Source organism: Pleurodeles waltl, chromosome 5, assembly GCF_031143425.1.
Source record: "Pleurodeles waltl isolate 20211129_DDA chromosome 5, aPleWal1.hap1.20221129, whole genome shotgun sequence".
Taxonomy (NCBI): Eukaryota; Metazoa; Chordata; class Amphibia; order Caudata; family Salamandridae; genus Pleurodeles; species Pleurodeles waltl.
This window is the reverse complement of record NC_090444.1, coordinates 1,463,647,982-1,463,667,898: the sequence shown is the minus strand read 5'-3', so window position 1 is coordinate 1,463,667,898 and position 19,917 is coordinate 1,463,647,982.

Sequence of the window (19,917 nt, the reverse complement as noted above, 5' to 3'; positions counted from 1 at the left end):
CTCCCCCACTACCAGCTTCACTAGGTGGCCTGTTAAGTGAAAGATCTTTGGAAGTACCTTCCCCAGAATTCTCAGGACCCATCCCTGAATCTATCTGGGTACCCCCCTCCTCTACCTCCTGATCCTGGGTTTGACCATTCTGATTCTTGTCACTTTTAAGGAGAAGGTTAGGAAGGAGATCCTTGGTAGGGTTCTTACCAATCCCCAAACTTCTTTCTATACAGAGACCCCTCAAACTTTTAAAGTTAAGATTATCCTAAGCTGTTTTCACAACTGTGGGAGTAGTCTCCACCATAGACATGGTGAAAAGAAAGAGGTTAGGGGTAAGAAAAAAAGTTTTGAGCTTTCAAGAACAGAGAAAAAAACGTTATCAAACTTTTTAGAAACTTTTTAGAGTGAAAGTAAGACAGTTATGTTTACTTGTGTATATTTCTAAGTATTAGGAATATGGTTTTCTTATGAAAAGCACCAATGACAAAGTGGTAAAGCAGTTACAAGTACTTATCCCACCACTACCACCAATGTAAGATAAGTACTTGTAACTGCTTTACGATTCAGAACGTGTGTTTAGCAGTACCACTCAGTTTGAAGCTTCAAAATAAAATCTCTAATTTTAATTGAAAAAAAATCTTGCTACATCAGCTAGCCTTACAGACATAGAAATGAGGGCACTAGGTAGAGTAAGGAAACTGGAGAGAGGCATGAAGGCCAGGAGGCAGACTTTGAAAAGGCTCTGAGGGCCATAAAAGAGGTCATCAAAGCACAGATCTCCTCTAAAGGTGAGAAGATTGAAGAAACCCAGAGAAAATAAGGTGCAGGATGGCACAAATCAACCTTGTGCTCTGTGTGTGGTGGGTATTACTCGCCCTTTCCTGTAGGCCTGAACTATTTGGCACTGCAGTTCAGTTATGTTTTTAGAAATGGGGTTTTTGGTTGGCAGTCAGGTTACCCCTTGTCCAAGCAAGGACCCCCACTCTAGTCAGGATAAAGGAGATTCACACTCAGTTAACCCCAGCTCACCACCTTGGTAGGGTCACATGAGCAGGCAGGCTTAACTTCAGAAGCAATGTGTGAAGTATTTCTACCAACACGCACAGTAATATAGTGAAAACACTACAAAATGGACGCCACACCAGTTTAGAAAAATAGGTAATATTTATCTAAATCAAACATGGTCCAAACAACAAAAATCCAACATAAACAAGTCAGGATATGAATTTGCAATAGAATTAGGCTCTGATTTACACTTTTTGACGCAAACCTGCACTAGCGCACTTTTGCGTCAAAAAGTTTACCGCCCAACTTACGCCATTCTTACATGCCAGCAGGGCGTCATATTTAAGGAATTACGCTAGCCAGCACTAAGGCCTGGTTAGCGTAAAAATAAATGACACTAACCAGGCAGGGGAGGCATAGGGAAGACTGGGGGATGTGTGTCAAAGAATGGCACTAGTCAGGTTGGCCTGGTTGGTAGGCAGGTAACCTGACTAGAGTCATTTTTTGACGCACAACCCCAATGGACATGACTCCTGTCTAAGCAAAGACAGGAGTCATGCCCCCCTGCCCAATGGCCATGCACAGTCCCCTGAGCATGGCCACTGGGCACAGTGCCATGTAGGGGGGGGCCCAAGTTAGGCCCCCCCATGCTACTTAGAAAAAAATAGAAATACATACCTGGACTTACCTTGGAAGGGTCCCTCCATCCCTGGGTGTCCTCCACTCCTTGGCCGTGCATCTTTTCCTCCTCCGGTCTGGACGGTGATGTGTAGTTTTTCTCCCTTGCAAGAGAGTGATGCGTCGATTTCCTGATGGTGCACCTCCAACCCACGCAGAGTTAGGTTGACTTGGATGCCCTTAAAACCTCTGCAGCAAGGAGGAGGGTGTTGGGGCGCTAAAGGTACCTGCCTGCCAAGAACTGCAGCCAGTGAATGCATTCAGGTGAAGGTACATCAGCGGAAGCTGGTGCTCCAACCCAGTTGGTGAGGGCCTATCAAGTCCACTTCATACAAACACCACTGTGAAGTGCCAGGGACTGCTGGCATTGATCCATACACCACACTTCAGAGGGACCACCGAATCAAAAGACTCCGGACCAGCCAAACAAGCTGCTTCTTCGTTTACTCCTGCCTTTCAAGGAAGTTTGACAGCTGGCGCACCGGCTGCTGTTGCCTCAACAACTCACTGTGTTCCGCCTCCAGTATCCTGAAGCGCTCCTATTGTTGCTACCCAGCTGTACAGGCCTTGTAATGCAGCCCCTCTGCTGCCCACGGCTATGTACCACCACCCCAGTAGTGCGAAACCTCTACACTACATGATTCCGTTATAGGTCTGGCTGGCTTTCCTTGATACAAGACCTCATTGATTGGGTGGCTGGATATGTCTAAAAGAGCCAGGTGGAGGGTGTAAAGAAATCAACAGCACTAAGCATACCGTCCACTTCCGAATCTGAGGTTCGCTCTATCATGACAGTACTTTCTTGCACCTCCTAGAGCATTGCTAGCAGAGCCTTAAACTTCCTTTGTGCTGGATTTTGCCTGTTTGGACACTGATTCAAAAGAGTGCCAATAAGCGCGATTTGTCTGGAGGAGGTGGCGGCAAACAACCCAACCAAGGGCAGGAGCCCTTTAAATTAAAGCTCGCGCTCCTGCTCCGCGGGAAGCGCGATTTGGCTGGAGGAGGCAGTGGCAAACAACCCAACCAAGGGCAGGAGCCCTTTGGATTAAAGCTCGCGCTCCTGCTCCGCAGGAAGCGCGATTTGGCTGGAAGAGGCGGCGGCAAACAACCCAACCAAAGGCAGGAGCCCTTTAAATTAAAGCTCTCGCTCCGCGGGAAGCGCGATTTGGCTGGAGCAGGCGGCAGCAAACAACCCAACCAAGGGCAGGAGCCCTTTAAATTAAAGCTTGCGCTCCCGCTTCGCGGGATGCGCGTGGGCGGCGCCCGGGCAAAGCCCAGGCCAAGGGAGGGCCCGTCCTGCGCCTGTCAGCGGCTGGCAGAGGCTGGGCTGGGCCACCCCTCTGAGAACTTCCCCGCGAACTCAGGACTTGTTTCGTAAGTCTCCAACCACGTACTGCTTTTTTCTTCCTTGATTACCCGCAACTATACCTTCGTAGCCTGCATCTCTGCCCGCTTTAAAAAAAAATTCAAATACTGGGAGAAATCCATTTACCTCTTTTCGCTTCCAGTTCCCCATAAACAACTGTTAGTTACCATCCCCATGAGAATCCCTACCCCGCAGCTAACCACTATAGAACCCCTGTGCCCAAGGCAGTTAGTAGTAATGGGAAAAAGGAAGCAATCTAGCGTAAATGACATCTCGTTTCAAACAAATCATACGTCAATTTTGAAATTTATCTCAAGAGCCATGGGGGAAATCGACAAACAGATTACTAATGTCGAGGGAAAAATACTCACCCAGAATAGGCCACTAGTACCCCTTAATCCCCCCCCACTAACAACCACTCCTGATCACCCAGGAAAACTTTTTGAAAGTGGAACCCAGACTAAAAACATAAATGGTTGCATCCAAGACACAATTGATTTTATCTCAGACGGTGATGAGCATCCTCCCTCACCAAAACGTAAGAGGAAACCCCAACTAGCAAGGAAGGACATAGTACCCGAACAAGAGCCGCCTGTTAATGTTAGATCTGGCTCCCTGAAAGCCCAATCTAATGCATTCATCCAAAACGCCCAAACTCTCCCCCAAAATGTAAAACCTGTTCACAAGAATAAACTCCACACAGCAAAAGGGAAAACTAGCGCTGCAGAGCCGCCGACTGCCTTAGAAAAATTAGTTAGCTTACGCTTTGATCAAGTAATAGAATGTCTAACTCAACTGGAGGGAAAAATGGACTACCTGCTTAAAACATTGAATCCACAATTAATAAACCCACTAGTCTCAACCACACGGCAATTTCGCGACATTGATCCTAATGCTAGTTCCCCTCCAACGCATCAGACCCAACCACCCACTACCCAGATTACCCAAGGACAAGTCGACCCTTGTGTCTTACCCGATAGAACTGGTAATGCCCAATCCCATAAAATGGCGCTAAAAAGTGGGGAACATGTAACTATTCCTAAAGTTTACCAGGGCACCCCTTTAACAGGGAGAGACATATTTGACCTCCCGCCTGCGGCAACCCCCTATGTGGCAGTTCTTGCCAACGTTCCCACTCTATCTGGAGCACAGGGGGAATCATGGGCAGCTTTGAGGAACAAGGCTCTGAATTGGATTGCAACCCGTCTGAAACCTGGTTTGACAAATAAACTTTTTGAAGACATTAAGATGGTTAGAAGGGTGAAATGGGTGGGTAGAAACCATAAAACATTTAGGGGTGATTGTGTAGTTCTTTCATTCAAAACCCCTAGGTTGGTCGAAGACATCTTAAGAAATTTAAGTCCACATCAGATTACCGACCATGGCGTTGCTCTGCTTCCCATGGGTTTCCTCTATACGAGCACTAAAGGCCATGACGGTCCTGGCCTTCGCCTTGAGGATCAAAGAACTAGGTCTGAGTCGCAATACACGATTCCTACTGTGAATAGATTCTGGGGGCTTAGCATGGAAGACACAGATTGACTATTATCTGACAAGGAACCTTGCAGGCCTAAGCACCCTATAGAGGCATCAGACCTCGTCTATCTGGGTGCTGACAACTCGGCAGTAGACCCTGGAGAAGAACGATTGGACATAGAACCTTCCCTTAGACATTCTGTTAAAGATGAACTGTTTTCAAGAGCCCTGCCAAAAAATATCTCTACCCGCGCATTGACTCCTCTCGAATGCACAGAAAGCAATATCATCCCAGGGAAAACTCAGGCAACTGATAAGTCCCCTGTGGGCCAGGTTAAAAAAAATGCATAGAGACCGTTTCTCATTTTTATTTTGGAATGTGGCTGGCCTCCGATCTAAAGTGGAGAACAAGGTCTGATTAGAATATATCCAGCGTTTCCCCTGGGTATGTCTTCAAGAGACTTGGTCTGTGAACCCGATTCACATAAATGGCTATAGGACACTACATACTCCTGCTGTTCCCTCTGCACTGGGCAGGGGTAAGGGTGTTTTTTTAACTTTTATATCTAATAAGTGTGATATAATCAAGGATATCTCTTTTGCATCTAATATGTTTTACCAAGTGGTTACATGTGACTTAATAAATATAGCACAATTGGTTTTTATAACAATGTACCCCTTCAAGATTTTCGTTCAGTACTTAACCTCCTTCAGGACGATATAGATCGAGCTTGTGATTCTTCAAATAAACAGTCTTACATTGTGTGGGGAGGCGATTTTAATATGTATCTGTGTCCTCGATCGATTAAGGGCTACTACCCTTATGCCCCTGACGGCGATGATGATCCATTACACTTCATAAACAATAATTCAGGTATTTGTTGAATGAAGTTTTATTTAGCCTCGACCTTATCCTGTGCAATAGCCTGACCCATGGCAGACCACAACTGAAACCCACTTTTAATGGTAGGCATGCCAACACGACAATTGATTTTGTTTTACTCTCCAATAACCTTCTTCCTTATGTACTTGATTATAACATTCAAGATACTATATTTAGCGACCATAACCCTCAAACCGTAGGCCTCACACTTCCCCAACATATTCCCATACATAGGGAAATGGAAGAGATAGTAGAAAATATCGAATTGGGAGCAAGAAACGGTTATACTATCCGGTGGTCAGAGATTGAACCCACAGGTTTTATGAAACGACTAGTGACTAATTATTTTAAAGAATTTAATACTTGCCTCGCAGATAACACGAGTCCACAAGATTGCATTAAAGCCTTTACTGTAATTACTGCCGGTATAAAACAGTTTCTTAAGGCAAGTTTTAGCAAACCGAGATCAAAGGAGGATAAAGGTTGGTTTGATGCTGAATGCACACAAGCCCGTAAGAACCTAAAATGCCACTTACACCTACAAAACCCGGATAAACTTCAATTAAGTCTAAAGAGGAAGGAGTACAAAAATGCCATAAAGAAAAGAAAACGGAACTTAAAAAAAGAGTCATGGCAATACCTCCACGATGCAAGCCTCCGGAATGATAATGTTAAGTTCTGGAAAATTGTGAATTCCCCGCTCCTATGTGATGGAGAAGTACCAAAAATTTAAATTGCCATCACGGAAGAAGAGTGGGTTGCTTTCTTTTCTGCCATATACTCCTCAGAAAAATTGGTATTGGAAACAAATCCCCCTAAATTAGACTCTCATGCCATCATTTCACCATTTACTTCAAATGAGGTCACTGTCGCCATCAATGCAAGTAAAAGCAGAAAAGCTCCAGGCCCAGATGGAGTTCCAGTTGACATCTATAAATCTAACGTGCCTCTTTGGGGCCCACTATTGACGCAGGTGCTACGCGCCTGCTGTTCAACAACTTTCATCTCGACCTGGTCTGAGTCTATAATTATTACAGTTTATAAAAAGGGAGATCGCCATAATCCTGCATGTTATCGTCCTATTTCATTGCTCGACACACTTGCAAAGATTGCGGGACGTATCATTTTAAATAAATTACAAGACTGGACAGAGGAAAATCATATCCTCTCTGATCTACAATACGGGTTTAGGGCTGGTATAGGGACAACGGAACAAGCTCTTAACCTAGAGATCATACTTGGTAAATATGCAAGGGCCAAGCCCGGAGCCCTATACCTTGCATTTGTCAATCTAACTTCCGCATTCAACTGTATGGTGCATTCAAAATTGTGGCCTATCTTGCTGGATATGGGGGTTGACACTACCATAGTCCACTTTATTAGGGAACTTTACGCTGGAGCAAATGCTAAGGTTCGCTATGGGCGCCAGGGGGAATGCACCTCACCTTTTCCCATTGAACGAGGGGTGCGTCTAGGCTGTGTGTTAGCTCCCCTACTGTTCACCCTATACATTAACAGCCTAGAGGGGACTCTATCTGATGCCTGCGGCGATCTCCCACAAGTAGGCCCTCGGAAGATCCCGGCGCTCCTGTATGCGGATGACGCTGTGTTGATGGCCCGCACCTCAGTCGCTATGCAAAGATTAGTAACAACCTTTGATAATTGTATGGATGCCTTGGGCCTTAAAATTAATCACACTAAAACCTTTTCAATGACATGCTCCAGAAGCCGCAAAAAGAATTGTCACATTGACGTAAAAGGCGCGAAGCTAGTCGAAACAGGGACATTCTCGTACTTAGGCATTGTGTTTGACGACAAAGGCACATGGGTACAAGCTATAAAAGCGAGAAAGCTACTATTTACAAAAACCGTTATGGCGATAATTTTTTTTTCTAAAAGGGTGGGGAGGCCAACTCCTAAAGATATGATGACTCTTTACAACGTGAAATGCGTTTCAGTAGCACTGTATGGGGCAGGACTTTGGGGTTACCGGGACTGCACTACCCTACAGTTGACTGAAAACGCTTTTCTGAAAACAGTCCTAAGCGTCCAGCAATCAACCTCAACATTAGTATGCCACTCAGAAATGGGAGTAACATACCTTACAGATCTTATTCGTGTTCAACCAATCTTACTTTGGCATAAAGTATGGACCTCTGACCCTGCGAGGCTGAACAGGGCTATCATAGCAGATGCCCTAGCACTTACTTACTCGCTCAAAATCCCGTGGTTAAACTACATAAAGAACTTTCTTATTAAACTAGGCCACCCGAGCTGTATTTTACCCCAGATGAATTGAAAACAATTTCCAGGAAAGATTTGAAAAACATTTGCCTCACCTACCTGGCTGAATTGAGATGGGATGTGGAGGCAAATAAACATAGTGTCAGGAGAAACCATATGATACAGCAAACGAATGGTATGGAACCATATTAATGTAATGTTCTGAACCCAAGACATCGGTTTGTCCTTACGCGTTTGAGACTAGAGTCTTTTCATCGCCTTGTTAGCTTTCCCTTGATTAATGACTGGTCTCCACAACTGGAAAAATGCCCTTGCGATAATGTCTCTGACCAATGCATACACTCCTCTTTTGTAAATATTATTCAACTTCTAGGAAAATGTTTGTGATACCACTTTTAAAACTAATGCATTTTAACAATGTCGTCCAGCTTTTTTGTATCTTCTGTCCCTTCCGTCTGTCATGGTTTGCAATGGATTAGCCTTATTCCTGAGTTCAGTGATTAAGGCCAGATCACACCTCGAGGTAAATGAGTGAGATTTTTAAGCATATCTGAGACCACCTTACTTGTTTTAACCAAATTGTAAATTAACTTTTTTTACTTCTTTTACTCTCTTATCTGGTTGCATATATATTTATATTTAACATGTATTTTAGTATTCGCCTTTTCTTGAATATTGTTTTTATGTACAATGACTTTTATGATTGTTAAAACCAATCGAATAACGTTTTTTTGATGATGATGATGATGACTTGGATGCCCAGGGATGATGCATGGAAAACCTGGTTGCAAGGTATCACAAAACTACACTGTGTGCCCTCCGTAAGTGGGTGTTGCACGTCATTTCTCCAGCCGCAATGCATCGATCTCCCAGCTGCGATGCAGGTGGAGCATCGATTTCAGCCGCGAAGCCAGCGGCATGTCATTTATCAGCCGTGTTACAGAAGGTACATCGAAAACTTCCCCGCATTACATTCTGTGTGTGGATTTTTAGTTCTTGTCTGCCAACTTCACATTTCAAGGGCCCAGGAACTGGATAGGGAACCACTTGGCCGGGCAGGAGTCTCAGCAGAGAATCCAGGTGCTGGCAGAGGAAGTCTTTGATGGCCCTGAGACTTCAACAACAGGAGACAAGCTCAGCACTTGGAGATTCTTCTCTAGCAGGAATGCACAACAAATTCCACTCTTTGTCCCCTTTCACAGGCAGAAGCAGAAACTGCAGGATAGCTCTACAAAGCACAGTCACAGGCAGGGGCAGCAATTCTCCTCAGCTCTTCAGCTGTTCTCCATGCCAGAGGTTTCTCTTGATTCCAGAAGTAATCTAATTTTCAGAGCTTTTGGGTCTACTACTTATACCCCTTTCTGCCTTTTATGCAGGCAAACTTCAAATGAAAGTCTCTCTTGCTTTTAAGATCTGCCTTGCCTTGGCCAGGCCCTAGACAAACACCAAGGGGTTGGAGACTACAATGTGTGAGGGCAGGGACAGCCCTTTCAGGTGTGAGTAACCACTCGTCCCCTCCCACCCAGCACAGGTGGCTCATCAGAATGCACAGACTACACTCCAGCTCCCTTTGTGTCACTCTCTGGAGGAGAGGTGCAAACAGTCCAACTGTCAAACTGACCCAGACAGGGAATCCATAAACAGGCAGAGTCACAGAGTGGTTTAAGCAAGAAAATGCCTACGTTCTAAAAGTGGCATTTTCAAACACACAATCTAAAAACAAACTTTATTAAAAGATGTATTTTAAAATTGTGAGTTCAGAGACTCTAATCTCCATATTTCCATCTGCTCCCAAAGGGAATCCCCACTTTAATAATATTTAAAGACATCCCCCATGTTAACCTATGAGAGAGATAGGCCTTGCACAGTGAAAACTGAATTTGGCAGTATTTCACTGTCAGGGCATATAAAACACATTAGTATATGTCCTACCTTAAACATACACTGCACCCTGCCCACGGGTCTACCCGAGGGCCTATCTCAGGGGTGCCTTACACGTACAAAAAGGGAAGGTTTAGGCCTAGCATTAGGGTACACTTGCCAAGTCGAATTCGCAGTTTAAAACTGCACACACAGACACTGCAGTGGCAGGTCTGATCAATTTTTACAGGGCTACTCCTGTGGGTAGCACAACCAAAGCTGCAGGCCCACTAGTACCATCTGATTTACAGGCCCTGGGCATCTCTAGTGCACTTTACTAGGGACTTACTAGTAAATTTAAATATGCCAATCATGGAAAGCCAATTACACATACATTTTACATAGGAGCACTTGCACTTTAGCAGTGGATAGCAGTGGTAAAGTGCCCAGAGTATCGAAAACAGCAACAACAGAGTCCAACACACATCAACAACCTGGGAAACAAAGGCAAAAAGTTAGGGGAGACTACGCCAAGGATACCAAGTCTAGCAAGTTACTATGCAAGGTTTGGCAAGTTAGCACCTGCAACTATCACGTACCCCTTAGGATAGTCATGTTTCCCCTGTGAACCATTGAGTTGCACAATCACGATCGTGTAAGCTTTTATTTAGGGAAATTAATGTTTTTAACTGTTATTAGGCATGTTTAACTGTTATTAGGCATATTTTTACTTTGAAGGCCAGAGTTTCGGCTTTCTCTCTTTTCTGGGGCAATTCCTTCGGTAAAAATTAATTATTAGGGAAAGGAAAAAACAAACATTTTTATTTTTCCTGATTTTACTTGCATTGGGGGCATATTCCTGTTTTTGTCTGTATCTTGGGGGCATTATTTGGTTTTTCTGCTCACAGCAACCTCGGGCCCGTGTTCAGTGGTCTCCGGTTGCTCATTTCTTTTTACTTTCCTACTTCCTGGTTGTGACTAAACTAGACCGCCATTTTTGTTAGCGGTCTAGTTGTTGCTGGGCTCTTGAGCCTCGTTCGGCTCCCCCGGCTCATTTAATGCCAGAAGGACGCCGGCTGGGCACCAGACACGATTGTGTAAGCGTTTATTTAAGGAAATTAATGTTTTTAACTGTTATTAGGCATTTTTAACTGTTATTAGGCATATTTTTACTTTGAAGGCCAGAGTTTCGGCTTTCTCTCTTTTCTGGGGCAATTCCTTCGGTAAAAATTAATTATTAGGGAAAGGAAAAAACAAACATTTTTATTTTTCCTGATTTTACTTGCATTGGGGGCACATTCCTGTTTTTGTCAGTATCTTGGGGGCATTATTTGTTTTTTCTGCTCACAGCAGCCTCGGGGCCCGTGTTCAGTGGTCTCCGGTTGCTCATTTCTTTTTACTTTCCTACTTCCTGGTTGTGACTAAACTAGACCGCCATTTTTGTTAGCGGTCTAGTTGTTGCTGGGCTCTTGAGCCTCGTTCGGCTCCCCCGGGTCATTTAATGCCAGAAGGACGCCGGCCGCACAGCGGACGCACGCGGCGGAAGCGCGCAGCGGGTGCGCCGCTGGCGCGCCGAAGGGGCGCCAAAGGCAAGCCCGTCTGCGCCCATCCGCGCCCATCCGCGCCCAGAACCCAGAAATGCTGCCCTTTCTACTGCAGACAGGTTAGTCTACTCTCCCTCACAGCTTTACGCGCTTAAAGGGGAAGGGTCCGGCCTATCCCTCTCAGTACCCCCTGGGTTCCATGCTTCTCCTTTTTGCTCAGCCTGTCCTAGTTCTTCCAAGGCTGTTTTACCCCCTGTTTCCCCCCCTCCGCAATTGAGCAAAATATTACTTCTCAATTGTCTCTCTTTACCTGCCCATTCCCTTCATATCTATACCCTCATAGAAGATCTCTTCCCCGACGCCCTGTTTCTTACTGAAACCTGGTTAGGCAGTGACTCAGCGGTTGATATCTTCAACTCCCTACCCCCCACCTACTCTATGGTGCATGTAGATCGACCCAATGGAAGAGGTGGTGGTATAGCCATTATCTACAAAAATGCCTTTCGGTGTATCACCTATCCCTCTGATATTTTGGACTGTGAAAGCTTAACTTTCTCACTCTATCTTTCCCCCACTTTTACCTTTTCCGTATGCTTCTTTACCGACCGCCAGGACCCTGCACTCGCTTTTTAGATTCCTTGCCAGAAGCGGCAGCTAGTCTTATCTGTAAATCCCCTAATTTTACTATTCTTGGGGATTTCAACATCCACCTTGATAACGAAAACTGTATGCACGCCAGGTCCCTACTTGCGTCTCTCTCTGCACTTGATTTAACTCAACACGCAATAGGACCCACTCACACCAAAGGCCATACGCTGGACCTCTTATTTAGTAATCTCCCTGTTCTCACTACCCTGCCGTCCTTGCCTCTAACCTGGACAGATCATTGTCTTTTATCTTTCTCTTTCCCTTATAAGGCCACGCTAGACATACAGTCCACCTCTTTAACCTCTGGCTGTTCCTGGTCAAAATTGGCTCTCAGGGAGTGGCGTGCTGTTCTCCAGACCTCCTTTGGGGTCAGCAGCCCCTCCACCTCAGCAGACTTATTTAATGAGTGGATCTCCTCCTCTTTGGATGCTATTCTGCCCCTTAAAACAAGATCTAACAAGCCCTCCCATACGGCTAAACCTTGGTTTTCTCCTCTTCTATTAGAACTAAGAAAAAAGTGCAAAAAGTTAGAAAGATCTTGGAGAAAGTACTACAATCCCACTGATAGAGAATTATATAGGCAATCTATCAGACTCTACCACCAAAATATTAAAGCCGCCCAGTCCTCATACTATGGGACAAAAATAGAAAACTCCTCCTGCTCACAAAAGGAAATTTTTCAGATTTTTAAAGAATTAACCATAACCCCTATGCCCCCCCCCCCACAGAGCCTTCCATTGAACACAGTAACCTCTTGGCATCCCATTTCAATGACAAGGTCATTAAGATATACTCTGGGTTCTCCTCTTCTCCTTCCCCAGAGACACTAGAGCATCAAACAATGGATCCTTCCCCCTCCGGAAGTATATTAATTGCCTTTGCACCCCTCACAGATACTGCTACTACCAATCTTCTTCTTACAATTAAATCAGGCTCCCCCCTAGACCCCGCCCCTCCTTCCATTCTCTTGCGGGTTTCAGATATTATTGCCCCCCCCCTTACAAAAATACTGAATCATTCCCTATCTTCGGGTTCTCTTCCTCCACTTTTTAAGCATGCCATTATTAAGCCTCTTTTAAAAAAAGCCGAAATTGGACCCATCTCTGCTGGAAAATTACAGACCTATTGCTCTCCTCCCCCTTTCAACAAAAATTTTGGAGAAACATGTTAACTACCAATTAACCAGCTACCTTGAGAGCCACAAACTTCTCCACCCCACTCAAATGGGCTTCAGAGCCCATCATAGCACGGAGTCAGCCCTCCTCACAGTGACGGAGTCAGCTAGGCAGCTTCTAGACCAAGGGGCTCATGTAGCCGTGATTCTTCTTGATCTTAGCGCAGCTTTTGATACAGTGGATCATAACCTTCTTTGCTGTAGGCTCTCTCAATTAGGGATAGGAGGCTTAGCTTTGTCCTGGCTATCCGCTTTTGTCAAAGGTAGATCTTTTCAAGTGCTGGATCGAGCCTATTTTTCCGATATCTTTCCATTGACCTGTGGAGTTCCTCAGGGCTCCTCCCTGAGTCCAACCCTTTTTAATGTCTATCTATCCTCGCTGGCTAATGTGATCGCTCCCTACAATCTATCTTTGGTCACTTATGCTGACGATACTCAACTGGTGGTATCACTATCTAGTTCTAGGGACTCGTCGGTGGCCAACCTTTCGTGATGTATGAAAGACATTGGAAGCTGGATGGTCCAGTCTAAGCTTAAGTTCAATGATGGAAAGTCTGAAGTCATTGTACTGGGCAATGCCCCTCCAGCTGCTCCCCTCTCATTGTACTCAGAGGCTTTCAATAATCTTCCTCCGCCCAAGGACCAGGTAAGAAGCCTTGGTTTTTGGCTGGATTCTCGAATGACCATGGACTATCAAGCAAGAAAAGTCTCTTCTACTTGCTTTGGTGTTTTAAGAGTCCTTAGGAAGATCTTTAATCTTCTCCCCCCTACGGCTAGAAGAATCCTCGTTCAAACTCTGATCCTTTCCCATCTGGACTATGGGAACTCACTGTTTCTTAGCGCCCCGGCCTATGTCATACAAAAGCTGCAGATAGTCCAGAATGCAGCTGCCACGCTTCTCATCAATCTTCCCAGACATTTATCCGCTAAGCCTGCTCTTGCAACACTTCACTGGCTCCCCATTAAGCAGCGCACCCATTTCAAAGCCTTATGCATTGTTCACAGAGCCCTTCAAGATAAGGGTCCGATGTTCTTTAGAAAGCGGCTATATCTTTATGCCCCCTCGCGAAGTCTGAGGTCCTCTTCCTCCCGACATGTGACCATCTTGCGGTCTAAGAGAGCCTGGGGGGCCAATTCCTTTTCCACCAAGGCCGCTCGTCTCTGGAACGATCTCCCCTCTGAACTTCGTTTTGAACCCTCAGAGCAGCTTTTTAGAAAGAAACTCAAAACCATTCTTTTTTGTAGATAACTCTCTGAATCCCTCCTGTTGCCAGCACTGGTCATGTCTGGTTAGCGCTGGGATGCCTTAGGGTAACTACGCGCTTTATAAACCCTTTAAACTAAACTAAACAATCCTGCCCTTGGTTTCCATTATATGTCTTGTTATCAAGCACCTGCTGCCTGTTAAGCTGTATTTGTTTGTGTGCAAGACATGACTTTTCCCAGGTTGTGTTGGACATGTACCCTTCTGGAACACTCTTTGCTTCCTGTATAAATAGCTCCTCTGAACTTGCATCAGAGCTTGGTCTCGTACCTCTACCCAGACCACCACAAGCACCTGTCAAGCCCTGCACAAACAGCTTCCCTGCACTCACCTTTTGAGTTGCCCAGATCTTCCTGTTTTGCTGCCCAACACACGCTTTGTCCCTGCACTCATTTCCTGAGTCACCCAGACCTTTATCGCTTCAGTCCTGTGCAACCTTTTCCCTGCACCCATCTTCCTGATTCTTCTGGAAACCTTCCAGCACTCTACTTTCCAAGTCTCTTCGGATAACTCTGAGATCCTGATTTCTGCAACGCCTCTTGTGTCTCCCTCCCTTAGCTATGAATCCACCTCCTCTCAAACTTCTTGCAATGATCGACCTGCTTCCTTCAAACTCCAGCCCAAGTGTTAGTCCAGACAAAGTACTTGACCCCAGGATAGTGCGCTCTAATCTTTAGTAGAATTTGTGGACCTGTTTGTCATCACCTTGCTCGCCCTGGCTCTAGACCCTCTCTCTAAGTCTTGGCTTCCGACTATGTTGCTCATGGACTAGAGACTGTCTCTCGATCCTACTTCATAACGTCAACTTATATGTTGATAGTAATCCTGTTTTTGGCATTACTTGGGAGTGCACCTGACTTCAATCTTGTACTGAGTGTAACTGTGTTTTCTAGCATATCATTGAAGTGCCCATGACATACCCTGGTGTACCTTTTTGGGATGTTCTGCTATACCTTCCAGGGCTGAGAGTGATACTGGCTCTACTAGAATAAGCCTTTGAGAGTTGGCCACCCACTAGAAGGAGTTAAGGGATAAGCACCCAGCAAAGGAGCTGCACCCCAAACTGGTAGACATCGCCCTGGAGGAAAAAAAGCTAGGACTAGAAGAAAAGTGACTGGCCGTAGAGGAGAAAAAGGCTAGCTGGGGACATCTGTGGTCCAATGAAAATGGTGGAAGCAATGGTGTGGTGTCTATTCCGGGGCAGAGGACCACACAACCCTTGCTTGTTCAAGGTTATTGGGCCTAGCGTGGTGGTGGTGGAGGACATTGGCAAGTGTTTTGTCTCCTACAGAAAGACATTGAAAATGCATGCAGGATAGACAAACAGCACTGGGACATCACTTTGAAATTTAACTGCTACATTGCGGAGGAATACACTTCTGACTCCATAAGAATGCATAGCTGATTGATACACCAACATGAAGGATGCCTTAGTGCAGAGGTGTTTTTTCGCTGAGGAGTACCGAAAGAAGTTTCATGACAAAGAATCACACCAATCCAGGGCTGATATTATAGAATACTCATTAAAGGCACAGGAAGGCTGGGTGATGGGCAGCACAGTAGATACTTATAATCACTATATAATGTGACCATGAAGAAGTACATCTTGAGAAAATGTCATTCAGAGTTACATCTTCACCTTGGGGATTCCGAATTGTCTGACATTCAGATGACTTGTGGGTACACACTAGAATGTCTAAAAAGTCCTGCAGGGTAATCTCATAAAACGGGTCAGCCCAATTGGAGGAAAAAAGAGTTCTAACAAGAGAATGAAAAATATAACCAAGAAGGGAAGCTTTGTACATTTTCTAAACCTAAATAGTATGAGCACAAGAGGAAGACAGCTTTTGATGCCGCTTTTGACACCTCTAAGTCTGGAGCGTCACTGGATTGCTACAAGCCTGGGTACAAGAAGAGGAGCTTTGTCTATTCTAAGCCCCCAAACAGTGGGCAGTTCCCAAGGGTTGCCAATATCGATATTGAGGTGGAGTAGGCTCAAGTGAAACAAAGGTTTACACTGTGGCCACTTTAGTTATCATGGGTGGGGCAGAGGTTGAGGCCCTGGTCACCTTTCAGTCTAGCATCTGGAAATACAGATGATTTCAGTCTAGCATCTGTCCCCAGCAGGACCTATGTTGAGGCTGTAAGGGACACTGGGGCCAGTATTATCATAGTGGCAGCAAGGTTCACACACTCAGAAGAGAATCATACTAGATAGTTTTTATGAGACAACCAATGCTGACAATGAGGTAAAAGTCCACCCTATTGCAATGGTCACCTTTGAATGGAGAGGGGACACTGGCCCAACCAAAGGAAGCTATGAGCCCTGCCGTGCCAGTAGCGTATCATATGGGAAACAACCCGCAAACCTCTATTTGGGTAGAGGTAGAATAAGGACCCATGATGAAAGTTTGGGTGTGCGTTGTCAAAAGGGCCCAAACAGACCTTCAAGGACGTCAGAGGAGCCTGGAGTCAGACACAATGGCCCACATTCTAAAAGGAAGGGTAGGTGGTGCAGAAAACCCACCTCAAAACTTCACACAGCTCAATAAGAATCTGACCCAAGGGATTACCCAGGAGGGGGAAGAGGATCCCAACCCGAGAGACCCGACAGAGTTCTTTGAGTTAAAAAGAGCAAGAAAACCCTCCAGGGAGAAATTCTGCATAGCACAAAAGAAGTTCTCAACTCTTGAAAACCTTCAGCACTAGGCTGAGGTTCACAGACAGGGAGTTAACTAGAGAACATATAGGATCTACTGAGTTTTTCTTGTAGATGTAGGCTAGGGGTACAAAAACTGGGGAAACCAGAAGATTGCTAGCCCCCAGCATTACACAGCATTCCTCTTGAAAATAGCTCATGATATCCCCTTGCCTGGTTATTTGTGGCAGGCCAAAACCTGGGACAGATTAGTCAAGCATTTCTTTTGGCCCCAAAATGTGTGAAAAGTTGAAGGAGTTATGTCACTTTTGTACCAATTGTCAAACCATTGGCAAGATAAGAGGGGAATCTAAGGCTCCACTGATCCAACTGCCCATTGTGAGGATGCCTTTTGAAAGGGTGTGATTTGACACTGTTATACCCTAGGCCCTAAAGCTGCCAAAGGTAACAGGTCCATCTTGGTGGTTGTTAGACCTGGTATCTTTTTGGCATTTCCCCCCTGTCTTTTTGCTTTCTGACCTCCTGCTTTTATGGTTTACTGGACTCTGTTTTTGCTGGTTTATTGTCTCTGCACACTTTACCACTGCTGATCAGTGCTAAAGTGCAAGTGCTCCCTAGGTAAAGTATACTGTTGATTGGTTTATCCATAATTAGCATATTTGATTTACTGGTAAGTCCCTAGTAAAGTGCACCAGAGGTTCCAATGGCTTGTAAATCAAATGCTACTAGTGGGCCTGCCGCACTGATTGTGCCACCCACATAAGTAGCCGGGTAATCATGGCTCAGACCTGTCACTGCAGTATCTGTATGTGCAGTTTTAAACTGTCAATTCGACCTGGCATGTGTACCCACTTGCCAGGCCCAAACCTTTTGGTACATGTAAGGCATCCCTGCAGTAGGCCCTCAGGTAGCCCTATGGGCAGGGTCCAGTGTATTTAAAAGGTAGGACTTGTACCGGTATGTTTTACATGTCCTAACAGTGAAATACTGCCAAATTCAGGTTTCACTGTTGCAAGGCCTCTCTCCATCATAGGTTAAAATGGGGCTGCCTTTAAATAACTTTAAAGCACAGATTCTCTTTGAGAGCAGATTTAAATAAGGAGTTTGGGGTCTCTGAACTCACAATTTAAAAATGCATCTTTTGGTGAAGTTGGTTGTTAGACTGTGAGTTTGAAAATACAACTTTTATAAAGCATTTTCTTGCTTAAACCATTCTGTGACTTGTTTGTGGAATCCCCATCTGGGTCAGTTTGACAGTTGGGCTGTTCACACCTCTCCTTTAGACAGTGACACAAATGGAGCTGGGGTGTAGCCTGCATATCCTGATGAGCCATCTGAGCTAGAGTGGAGGGAGGAGTGGTCCCTTACACCTGAAAGGACTGTGCCTGCCCTCACACACTGTAGTCTCCAACCCCCTGTTGTGTGTCTGGGGCCTGGCCTGGGCAAGGCAGGATCTTACATACAAGAGAGACTTTCTATTGAAGTTTGCCTGCTTAAAAGGCAGAAAGAGCTTGTTGGAAAATGTGTTATTGGTAAGGGCAGGTAGGTACCTACACTTAGCAATAGGCCACTAACCTCCACTTAGGTCCAGTTAGGTCTCAGTAAATTAAACCCAGCTCAACCCTTGGCAGCTTGGCAACGAGCGACAAGGCTTAACTTAGGAGACAGAGGCCCTCATTCTGACCCTGGCGGTCGGTGATAAAGCGGCGGCCAAGCCGCCAACAGGCCGGCGGTCTAAAATATGCAATTCTGACCCTGGCGGGAACCGCCAACACAGCCCGCCAACTTAACACTCCGCCCGCCACAGCGGTACAATCAAACAGCGCGGCGGTTCCCGCCAACAGCCAGGCGGCAGACAATGTACCGCCCACCCTATTACGACCCACCAATCTGCCACCTTTTCCGGGGCGGGAGCACCGCCGATAAGAACACGGCGGAAACAGACTACGAACGGGAAAACGCTCACCTCTACGCACTCCACGCGAGATTCCGGCAGTATGGAACCAGAGTTGCAGGTCATCCCCGCACTCCTATTCCTGCTCATATACCAGGAGCACGCCCGGCGGCGCGGAAGACATCGGTGAGTACTGCACCTACGACACAGGGGAGGGAAAAGATTACCGGCACACACCCACCCACCCACACCCACTACAACACACACATCAATGCATTCCCACAGATCACTGTCACAACCCACAAACCACCCCCCTCCGAAATAATGCAAAGACCAAAAGAAGAGATCATAAACGGGCAGATATATTGAAATATGTACACCAGTAATCCCAATAAATAAATAAACTATGTACAAAATATATACAGCTACTAAATGTAGTCCAACCACTGTCCGTGGATCACAGGCGTCCTGTGCAAAGGGGCAAGGCCCAGTCCCACGACAAGAACTCCACGGAGAGAACACTGCAGGGGCATCAGAAAGAAAATAGGACAGGCACCTCAGGGGGAAGGGAAGGGGGGGCACCTCAGCCACTTGAGTACACGACGCCAGATCCACGAGGGGACTCCATGACCACTGGGCCATCCTGGGGAGAGCAAAGCCACAGTCCAAACAGTCCATACAGTGGGTGGCCTGCCCACTGGGCCATCCTGGGGAGAGCAAAGCCACAGTCCATACAGTCCATACAGTGGGTGGCCTGCCCACTGGGCCATCCTGGGGAGAGCAAAGCCACAGTCCAAACAGTCCATACAGTGGGTGTCCTGCCCACTGGGCCATCCTGGGGAGAGCAAAGCCACAGTCCATACAGTCCATACAGTGGGTGGCCTGCCCACTGGGCCATCCTGGGGAGAGCAAAGCCACAGTCCATACAGTCCATACAGTGGGTGGCCTGCCCACTGGGCCATCCTGGGGAGAGCAAAGCCACAGTCCATACAGTCCATACAGTGGGTGGCCTGCCCACTGGGCCATCCTGGGGAGAGCAAAGCCACAGTCCATACAGTCCATAACAGACCCCACTGCCACTGGAGGAGGCAAGTTGGCCAGAGGACATCCTGCAGCCCTGCCCGAGATAGATCCTGCCCTGCCACGTCTGCCAAAGGGCCAGCGGTTCTTGCCTTGAAGGGCCCAGTTCAGCGGTTCCTGAGACGGCGGGGCCCAGTTCAGCGGTCCTTGC